Genomic DNA, 9,629 nt, shown 5'->3' with positions numbered 1-9,629 from the left:
TCATTTATAACTCTGCAGGTTTGTGAATTACAGTGCCCCTGAGCTCCTTTCTTCAACTCGCTTTCTTGTGAGCTGGCCGCAACACCGCAGGATTGTTTCCGGCCCTAATCTGGTTCCGGCACGGCACGCTGAGCCTTTGGTTAATTCCTCTTCCTGGTGGGAAATGAGAGTTAAATTTGCCCGTCCAGTCACCTCCAGCTAGTCTCTCATTGGTTCTCCCTATTCCTGTTCATCTTCCGCAGAAATTGCAAAATGGGCCAAACAGGAGGTTAAAGGCACTGACTCTCCAAGTCGGGAGAGTGTTAGTAAAGCGTCTGGAATGTTGCACCCGAGTACCAGGGGACGAGAACTGAGACATATTGGAACACGTCTCCCGATCACACGGTTGATCATACTCTGGGTTCCACATGCATGTTTTAGCTGAAGGAAGAATCCCTTAAACCTGGAGAGTTGAGACCCGTGGAATGGGTACATTGCAATATGACTTCTAAGGGTCTTCATTTGCTCACCGAACCTCTCCAATCTTATCACTGCTGCTTTTATGCCCCTGTACACATGCTTGATTCTCTTTCAGAGACATAGAAATCCATAGGTTTTAAGATACTTACTAGTCAGGTACATTGTTAGGCGTTTAATATGGGGTGTTGAGTCCATTTCGTTGAGCAAGAAGTAGCTCTTTTCTATTCCATATTTGGCTTAAGGAAATTTATCTGTGGTCATTTCAATCTCTGGTTTTATGCAGCACCCCAACTCACCTTTCCCCTTCAGTAAGCATGTTGGTTTTCTAAATTTGAGACCCTGTTCTGTTTTGTAATCCAGTTCCTGTGTAGCCAAGTTTACATTCCATGTGTTAGTGATATCTTATGATGTTTCTTTTTCTGTGTGACTTATTTCAGTTAGAATCATCATACCTGAATCCACTCCTTATGCTGCTACGGGCCTGATGACATAGATTTCATTGCTGAGTGATATTGCATTGTACGTAAGTACCCCAATTTCTTTATCCATTTTTCACTATCTGCGATATTGAACTTGTACTGTAAATGAGGTTCTTGTAAACAGAGCCGTCCCAAACTTTGGCGTGGCTGTGTCTTTTTTATTTTAATTTCCCTAAGCTATAGGACCATAATTGGAAGTGCCCTAGGCTCTGTTGCTCTGTTTTTTAGATGTTTCAGGAAACACCATACACTTCTCCCGAGTGGCTGTTGGCAATTTACATCCCGCCCTTCAGCATAACAAGGCTCCCAGTTCTCCATGGCCTGTCCTGCCTTTCTGGATTTTACACTTTTTTCAGATGGCCGTTTTGACCGGGGGGAAGTGAGACTTCATTGTAGTGCAGATTTACTTTGCAAGATTGCTTGGTTGGCCAAAAAGGGCGTAGCGTTTTTTCCTGAATATATTGAGGAAAAAACGCATACGCCCTTTTTGGCCAAGTGCATCATTGTCGACGTTCTGCCTCTTTTCCTATGCTTTGAATGCAATTCCAGTCTACCTCCTGAAATCGGTTTCCGGCAATTCTGCCCCGCTTTCAAGTCCTCTTGGCAGCCTTACTTCAGTATATTTTTGGACGATAACTGTCATTTATAACTCTGCAGGTTTGTGAATTACAGTGCCCCTGAGCTCCTTTCTTCAACTCGCTTTCTTGTGAGCTGGCCGCAACACCGCAGGATTCCTTCAGGCCCTATTCTGGTTCCGGCATGGCACGCTGAGCCTTTGGTTAATTCCTCTTCCTGGTGGGAAATGAGAGTTAAATTTCCCGTCCAGACACCTCCAGCTAGTCTCTCATTGGTTCTCCCTATTCCTGTTCATCTTCCGCAGAAATTGCAAACTGGGCCAAACAGGAGGTTAAAGGCACTGACTCTCCAATCGGGAGAGTGTTAGTAAAGCGTCTGGAATATTGCACCCTAGTACCAGGGGACGAAAACTGAGACATATTTGAATACGTCTCCCGATCACATGGTTGATCATACTCGGGTTCCACATGCATGTTTTAGCTGAAGGAAGAATCCCTTAAACCTGGAGAGTTGAGAGCCGTGAAATGGGTAACATGCAATATGACTTCAAAGGGTCTTCATTTGCTCACCGAACCTCTCCAATCCTATCACTGCTGTGTTTATGCCGCTGTACACATGCTTGATTCTCTTTCAGAGAAATAGCAATCCATAGGTTTTAAGATACTTACTACTCAGGTACATTCTTAGGCGTTTAATATGGGGTGTTGAGTCCATTTCGTGGAGCAAGGAGTTGCTCTTGTCTATTACATATTTGGCTTCAGGAACTTTATCTGTGCTCATTTCAATCTCTGGTTTTATGCAGCACCCTAAGTCACCTTTCCCCTTAAGCAAGCATAAGTTGGTTTTCTAAATTTGAGACCCTGTTCTGTTTTGTAATTCAGTTCCTGTGTAGCCAAGTTTACATTCCGTGTATTAGTGACATCTTATGATGTTTCTTGTTCTGTGTGACTTATTTCAGTTAGAATCATCATACCTGAATCCACTCATTATGCTGCTACAGGCCTTATGACATAGATTTCATTGCTGAGTGATATTGCATTGTACGTAAGTACCACAAATTCTTTATCCATTTTTCACTTTCTGCGATATTGAACTTGTACCGTAAACGAGGTTCTTGTAAACAGAGCCATCCCAAACTTTGGGGTGGCTGTGTCTTTTTGATTTTAATTTCCCTAAGCTATAGGACCATAAGTGGAAGTGCCCTAGGCTCTGTTGCTTTGTTTTTTAGATGTTTCAGGTAACACCATACACTTCTCCCAAGTGGCTGTTGGCAATTTACATCCCGCCCATCAGCATAACAAGGCTCCCAGTTCTCCATGGCCTGTTCTGCCTCTCTGGATTTTACACTTTTTTCAGATGGCCCTTTTGACCGGGGGGAAGTGAGACTTCATTGTAGTGCAGATTTCCTTTGCAAGCTTGCTTGGTTGGCCAAAAAGTGTGTATGCGTTTTTCCCTGAATATATTCAGGAAAAAACGCATACGCCCTTTTTGGCCAAGTGCATCATTGTCGACGTTCTGCCTCTTTTCCTATGCTTTCAATGCAATTCCAGTCTACCTCCTGAAATCGGTTTCTTGCAATTCTGCCCCACTTTCAAGTCCTCTTGGCAGCCTTACTTCAGTATATTTTTGGACGATAGCTGTCATTTATAACTCTGCAGGTTTGTGAATTACAGTGCCCCTGAGCTCCTTTCTTCAACTCGCTTTCTTGTGAGCTGGCGGCAACACCGCAGGATTGCTTCAGGCCCTAATCTGGTTGCGGCACGGCACGCTGAGCCCTTGGTTAATTCCACTTCCTGGTGGGAAATGAGAGTTAAATTTGCCTGTCCAGTCACCTCCAGCTAGTCTCTCATTGGTTCTCCCTATTCCTGTTCATCTTCCGCAGAAATTGCAAACTGGGCCAAACAGGAGGTTAAAGGCACTGACTCTCCAAGTTGGGAGAGTGTTAGTAAAGCGTCTGGAATGTTGCACCCAAGTACCAGGGGACGGGAACTGAGACATATTTGAACATGTCTACCGATCACACGGTTGATCATACTCTGGGTTCCACATGCATGTTTTAGCTGAAGGAAGAATCCCTTAAACCTGGAGAATTGAGACCCGTGGAATGCGTACCATGCAATATGACTTCAAAGGGTCTTCATTTGCTCACCGAACCTCTCCAATCCTATCACTGCTGCGTTTATGCCCCTGTACACATGCTTGTTTCTCTTTCGGAGACATAGCTATCCATAGGTTTTAAGATACTTACTAGTCAGGTTCATTCTTAGGCATTTAATATGGGGTGTTGAGTCCATTTCATTGAGCAAGGAGTAGCTCTTGTCTATTACATATTTGGCTTAAGGAACTTTATCTGTGCTCATTTCAATCTCTGGTTTTATGCAGCACGCCAACTCACCTTTCCCCTTAAGCAAGCATAAGTTGGTTTTCTAAATTTGATACACTGTTCTGTTTTGTAATTCAGTTCCTGTGTAGCCAAGTTTACATTCCGTGTATTAGTGATATCTTATGATGTTTCTTTTTCTGTGTGACTTATTTCAGTTAGAATCATCATACCTGCATCCACTCATTTTCTGCTACAGGCCTGATGACATAGATTTCATTGCTGAGTGATATTGCATTGTACGTAAGTACCACAAATTCTTTATCCATTTTTCACTTTCTGCGATATTGAACTTGTACCGTAAACGAGGTTCTTGTAAACAGAGCCGTCCCAAACTTTGGGGTGGCTGTGTCTTTTTGATTTTAATTTCCCTAAGCTATAGGACCATAAGTGGAAGTGCCCTAGGCTCTGTTGCTTTGTTTTTTAGATGTTTCAGGAAACACCATACACTTCTCCCGAGTGGCTGTTGGCAATTTACATCCCGCCCATCAGCATAACAAGGCTCCCAGTTCTCCATGGCCTGTCCTGCCTTTCTGGATTTTACACCTTTTTCAGATGGCCCTTTTGACCAGGGGAAGTGAGACTTCATTGTAGTGCAGATTTCCTTTGCAAGCTTGCTTGGTTGGCCAAAAAGGGCGTATGCGTTTTTTCCTGAATATGTTCAGGGAAAAACGCATACGTCCTTTTTGGCCAAGTGCATCATTGTGGACATTCTGCCTCTTTTCCTATGCTTTCAATGCTATTCCAGTCTACCTCCTGAAATCTGTTGCCTTCAATTCTGCCCCGCTTTCCAGTCCTCTTGGCAGCCTTACTTCAGTATATTTTTGGACGATAGCTGTCATTTATAACTCTGCAGGTTTGTGAATTACAGTGCCCCTGAGCTCCTTTCTTCAACTTGCTTTCCTGTGAGCTGGCCGCAACACCGCAGGATTGCTTCAGGCCCTAATCTGGTTCAGGCACGGCACGCCGAGCCTTTGGTTAATTCCTCTTCCTGGTGGGAAATGAGAGTTAAATTTGCCCGTCCAGACACCTCCAGCTAGTCTCTCATTGATTCTCCCTATTCCTGTTCATCTTTCGCAGAAATTGCAAACTGGGCCAAACAGGAGGTTAAAGGCACTGACTCTCCAAGTCGGGAGAGTGTTAGTAAAGCATCTGGAATGTTGCACCCGAGTACCAGGTGACGAAAACTGAGACATATTTGAACACGTCTCCCGATCACATGGTTGATCATACTCTGGGTTCCACATGCATGTTTTAGCTGAAGGAAGAATCCCTTAAACCTGGAGAGTTGAGACCCGTGGAATGGGTACCATGCAATATGACTTCAAAGGGTCTTCATTTGCTCACTGAACCTCTCCAATCCTATCACTGCTGCGTTTATGCCCCTGAACACATGCTTGATTCTCTTTCGGAGACATAGCAATCCATAGGTTTTAAGATACTTACTAGTCAGGTACATACTTAGGCATTTAATATGGGGTGTTGAGTCCATTTCGTTCAGCAAGGAGTAGCTCTTGACTATTACATATTTGGCTTAAGGAACTTTATCTGTGCTCATTTCAATCTCTGGTTTTATGCAGCACCCCAACTCACCTTTCCCCTTAAGCAAGCATAAGTTGGTTTTCTAAATTTAAGACCCTGTTCTGTTTTGTAATTCAGTTCCTTTGTAGCCAAGTTTATATTAGGTGTATTAGTGATATCTTATGATGTTTCTTTTTCTGTGTGACTTATTTCAGTTAGAATCATCACACCTGTATCCACTCATTATGCTGCTACGGGCCTGATGAGATAGATGTCATTGCTGAGTGATATTGCATTGTACGTAAGTACCAGAACTTCTTTATCCATTTTTCACTTTCTGCAATATTGAACATGTACCGTAAACGAAGTTCTTGTAAACAGAGCCGTCCCAAACTTTGGGGTAGCTGTGTCTTTTTGACTTTAATTTCCCAAAGCTATAGGACCATAAGTGGAAGTGCCCTAGGCTCTGTTGCTTTGGTTTTTAGATGTTTCAGGAAACACCATACACTTCGCCGGAGTGGCTGTTGGCAATTTAAATCCTGCCCATCAGCATAACAATGCTCCCAGTTCTCCATGGCCTTTCCTGCCTTTCTGGATTTTATACTTTTTTCAGATGGCCCTTTTGACCAGGGGAAGTGAGACTTCATTGTAGTGCAGATTTCCTTTGCAAGCTTGCTTGGTTTGCCAAAAAGGGCGTATGCGTTTTTTCCTGAATTGGCCAAGTGCATCACTGTCCACGTTTTGCCTATTTTCTTATGCTTTAAATGCAATTCCTGTATACCTCCTGAAATCGGTTTCCTGCAATTCTGCCCCGCTTTCAAGTCCTCTTGGCAGCCTTACTTCAGTATACTTTTGGACGATAGCTGTCATTTATAACTCTGCAGGTTTGTGAATTACAGCGCCCCTGAGCTCCTTTCTTCAGCTCGCTTTCTTGTGAGCTGGCCGCAACACCGCAGGATTGCTTCAGGCCCTAATCTGGTTCCGGCACGGCACGCTGAGCCTTTGGTTAATTCCTCTTCCTGGTGGGAAATGAGAGTTAAATTTGCCCGTCCAGACACCTCCAGCTAGTCTCTCATTGGTTCTCCCTAAAGAGTCTGGAATGATGCACCCGAGTACCAGGGGACGAGAACTGAGACATATTTTAACACGTCTCCCAATCACAAGGTTGATCATACTCTGGGTTCCACATGCATGTTTTAGCTGAAGGAAGAATCCCTTAAACCTGGAGAGTTGAGACCCGTGGAATGGGTACCATGCAATATGACTTCAAAGGGTCTTCATTTCCTCACCGAACCTCTCCAATCCTATCACTGCTGCTTTTATGCCCCTATACACATGCTTGATTCTCTTTCGGAGACATAGCAATCCATAGGTTTTAAGATACTTACTAGTCAGGTACATACTTAGGCGTTTAATATGGGGTGTTGAGTCCATTTCGTTCAGCAAGGAGTAGCTCTTGACTATTACATATTTGGCTTAAGGAACTTTATCTGTGCTCATTTCAATCTCTGGTTTTATGCAGCACCCCAACTCACCTTTCCCCTTAAGCAAGCCTAAGTTGGTTTTCTAAATTTGAGACCCTGTTCTGTTTTGTAATTCAGTTCCTCTGTAGCCAAGTTTATATTCCGTGTATTAGTGATATCTTATGATGTTTCTTTTTCTGTGTGACTTATTTCAGTTAGAATCATCATACCTGTATCCACTCATTATGCTGCTACGGGCCTGATGAGATAGATGTCATTGCTGAGTGATATTGAATTGTACGTAAGTACCACAACTTCTTTATCCATTTTTCACTTTCTGCAATATTGAACTTGTACCGTAAACGAAGTTCCTGTAAACAGAGCCGTCCCAAACTTTGGGGTAGCTGTGTCTTTTTTATTTTAATTTCCCTAAGCTATAGGACCATAAGTGGAAGTGCCCTAGGCTCTGTTGCTTTGTTTTTTAGATGTTTCAGGAATCACCATACACTTCTCCCGAGTGGCTGTTGGCAATTTACATCCCGCCCTTCAGCATAACAAGGTTCCCAGTTCTCCATGGCCTGTCCTGCCTTTCTGGATTTTACACTTTTTTCAGATGGCCCTTTTGACCTGGGGGAAGTGAGACTTCATTGTAGTGCAGATTTCCTTTGCAAGCTTGCTTGGTTGGCCAAAAAGGGCGTATGCGTTTTTTCCTGAATATATTCAGGAAAAAACGCATACGCCCTTTTTGGCCAAGTGCATCATTGTCGACGTTCTGCCTCTTTTCCTATGCTTTAAAGGCAATTCCAGTCTACCTCCTGAAATCGGTTTCCTGCAATTCTGCCCCGCTTTCAAGTCCTCTTGGCAGCCTTACTTCAGTATAATTTTGGACGATAGCTGTCATTTATAAATCTGCAGGTTTGTGAATTACAGTGCCCCTGAGCTCCTTTCTTCAACTCGCTTTCTTGTGAGCTGGCCGCAACACCGCAGGATTGCTTCAGGCCCTAATCTGGTTCCGGCATGGCACGCTGAGCCTTTGGTTAATTCCTCTTACTGGTGGGAAATGAGAGTTACATTTGCACGTCCAGACACCTCCAGCTAGTCTCTCATTGGTTCTCCCTATACCTGTTCATCTTCCGCAGAAATTGCAAACTGGGCCAAAGAGGAGGTTAAAGGCACTAACTCTCCAAGTCGGGAGAGTGTTAGTAAAGCGTCTGGATTGTTGCACCCGAGTACCAGGGGATGAGAACTGAGACATATTTGAACACGTCTCCCGATCACACGGTTGATCATACTCTGGGTTCCACATGCATGTTTTAGCTGAAGGAAGAATCCCTTAAACCTGGAGATTTGAGACCCGTGGAATGGGTACCATGCAATATGACTTCAAAGGGTCTTCATTTGCTCACCGAACCTGTCCAATCCTATCACTGCTGCGTTTATGCCCCTGTACACATGCTTGATTCTCTTTCGGAGACATAGCAATCCATAGGATTTAAGATACTTATTAGTCAGGTACATTCTTAGGCGTTTAATATGGGGTGTTGAGTCCATTTCGTTTAGCAAGGAGTAGCTCTTGTCTATTCCATATTTGGCTTAAGGAACTTTATCTGTGCTCATTTCAATCTCTGGTTTTATGCAGCACCCCAACTCACATTTCCCATTAAGCAAGCATAAGTTGATTTTTTTAAATTTGAGACCCTGTTCTGTTTTGTAATTCAGTTCCTGTGTAGACAAGTTTACATTCCATGTATTAGTGATATCTTATGATGTTTCTTTTTCTGTGTGACTTATTTCAGTTAGAATCATCATACCTGAATCCACTCACTATGCTGCTACGGGCCTGAACATAGATTTCATTGCTGAGTGATATTGCATTGAACGTAATTACCACAAGTTCTTTATCCATTTTTCGCTTTCTGCGATATTGAACTTATACCGTAAACAAGGTTCTTGTAAATAGAGCCGTCCCAAATTTTGGGGTCGCTGTGTCTTTTTGATTTTAATTTTCCTAAGCTACAGGACCATAAGTGGAAGTGCCCTAGGCTCTGTTGCTTTGTTTTTTAGATGTTTCAGGAAACACCATACACTTCTCCCGAGTGGCTGTTGGCAATTTACATCCCGCCCTTCAGCATAACAAGGCTCCCTTTTCTCCATGGCCTGTCCTGCCTTTCTGGATTTTACACTTTTTTCAGATGGCCCTTTTGACTGGGGGAAAGTGAGACTTCATTGTAGTGCAGATTTCCTTTGCAAGCTTGCTTGGTTGGCCAAAAAGTGCGTATGCGTTTTTTCCTGAATATATTCAGGAAAAAACGCATACGCCCTTTTTGGCCAAGTGCATCATTGTCGACATTCTGCCTCTTTTCCTATGCTTTAAAGGCAATTCCAGTCTACCTCCTGAAATAGGTTTCCTGCAATTCTGCCCCGCTTTCAAGTCCTCTTGGCAGCCTTACTTCAGTATATTTTTGGACGATAGCTGTCATATATAACTCTGCAGGTTTGTGAATTACAATGCCCCTGAGCTCCTTTATTGAACTCGCTTTCTTGTGAGCTGGCCGCAACACCGCAGGATTGCTTCAGGCCCTAATCTGGTTCCGGCATGGCACGCTGAGCCTTTGGTTAATTCCTCTTCCTGGTGGGAAATGAGAGTGAAATTTGCCCTTCCAGACACCTCCAGCTAGTGTCTCATTTGTTCTCCCTATACCTGTTCAGCTTCCGCAGAAATTGCAAACTGGGCCAAAGAGGAGGTTAAAG

This window comes from Orcinus orca, chromosome 5 (assembly GCF_937001465.1).
Source record: "Orcinus orca chromosome 5, mOrcOrc1.1, whole genome shotgun sequence".
Classification (NCBI taxonomy): Eukaryota; Metazoa; Chordata; class Mammalia; order Artiodactyla; family Delphinidae; genus Orcinus; species Orcinus orca.
The sequence above is the reverse complement of the archived record's forward strand: the minus strand, read 5'-3'. Positions refer to the sequence as shown.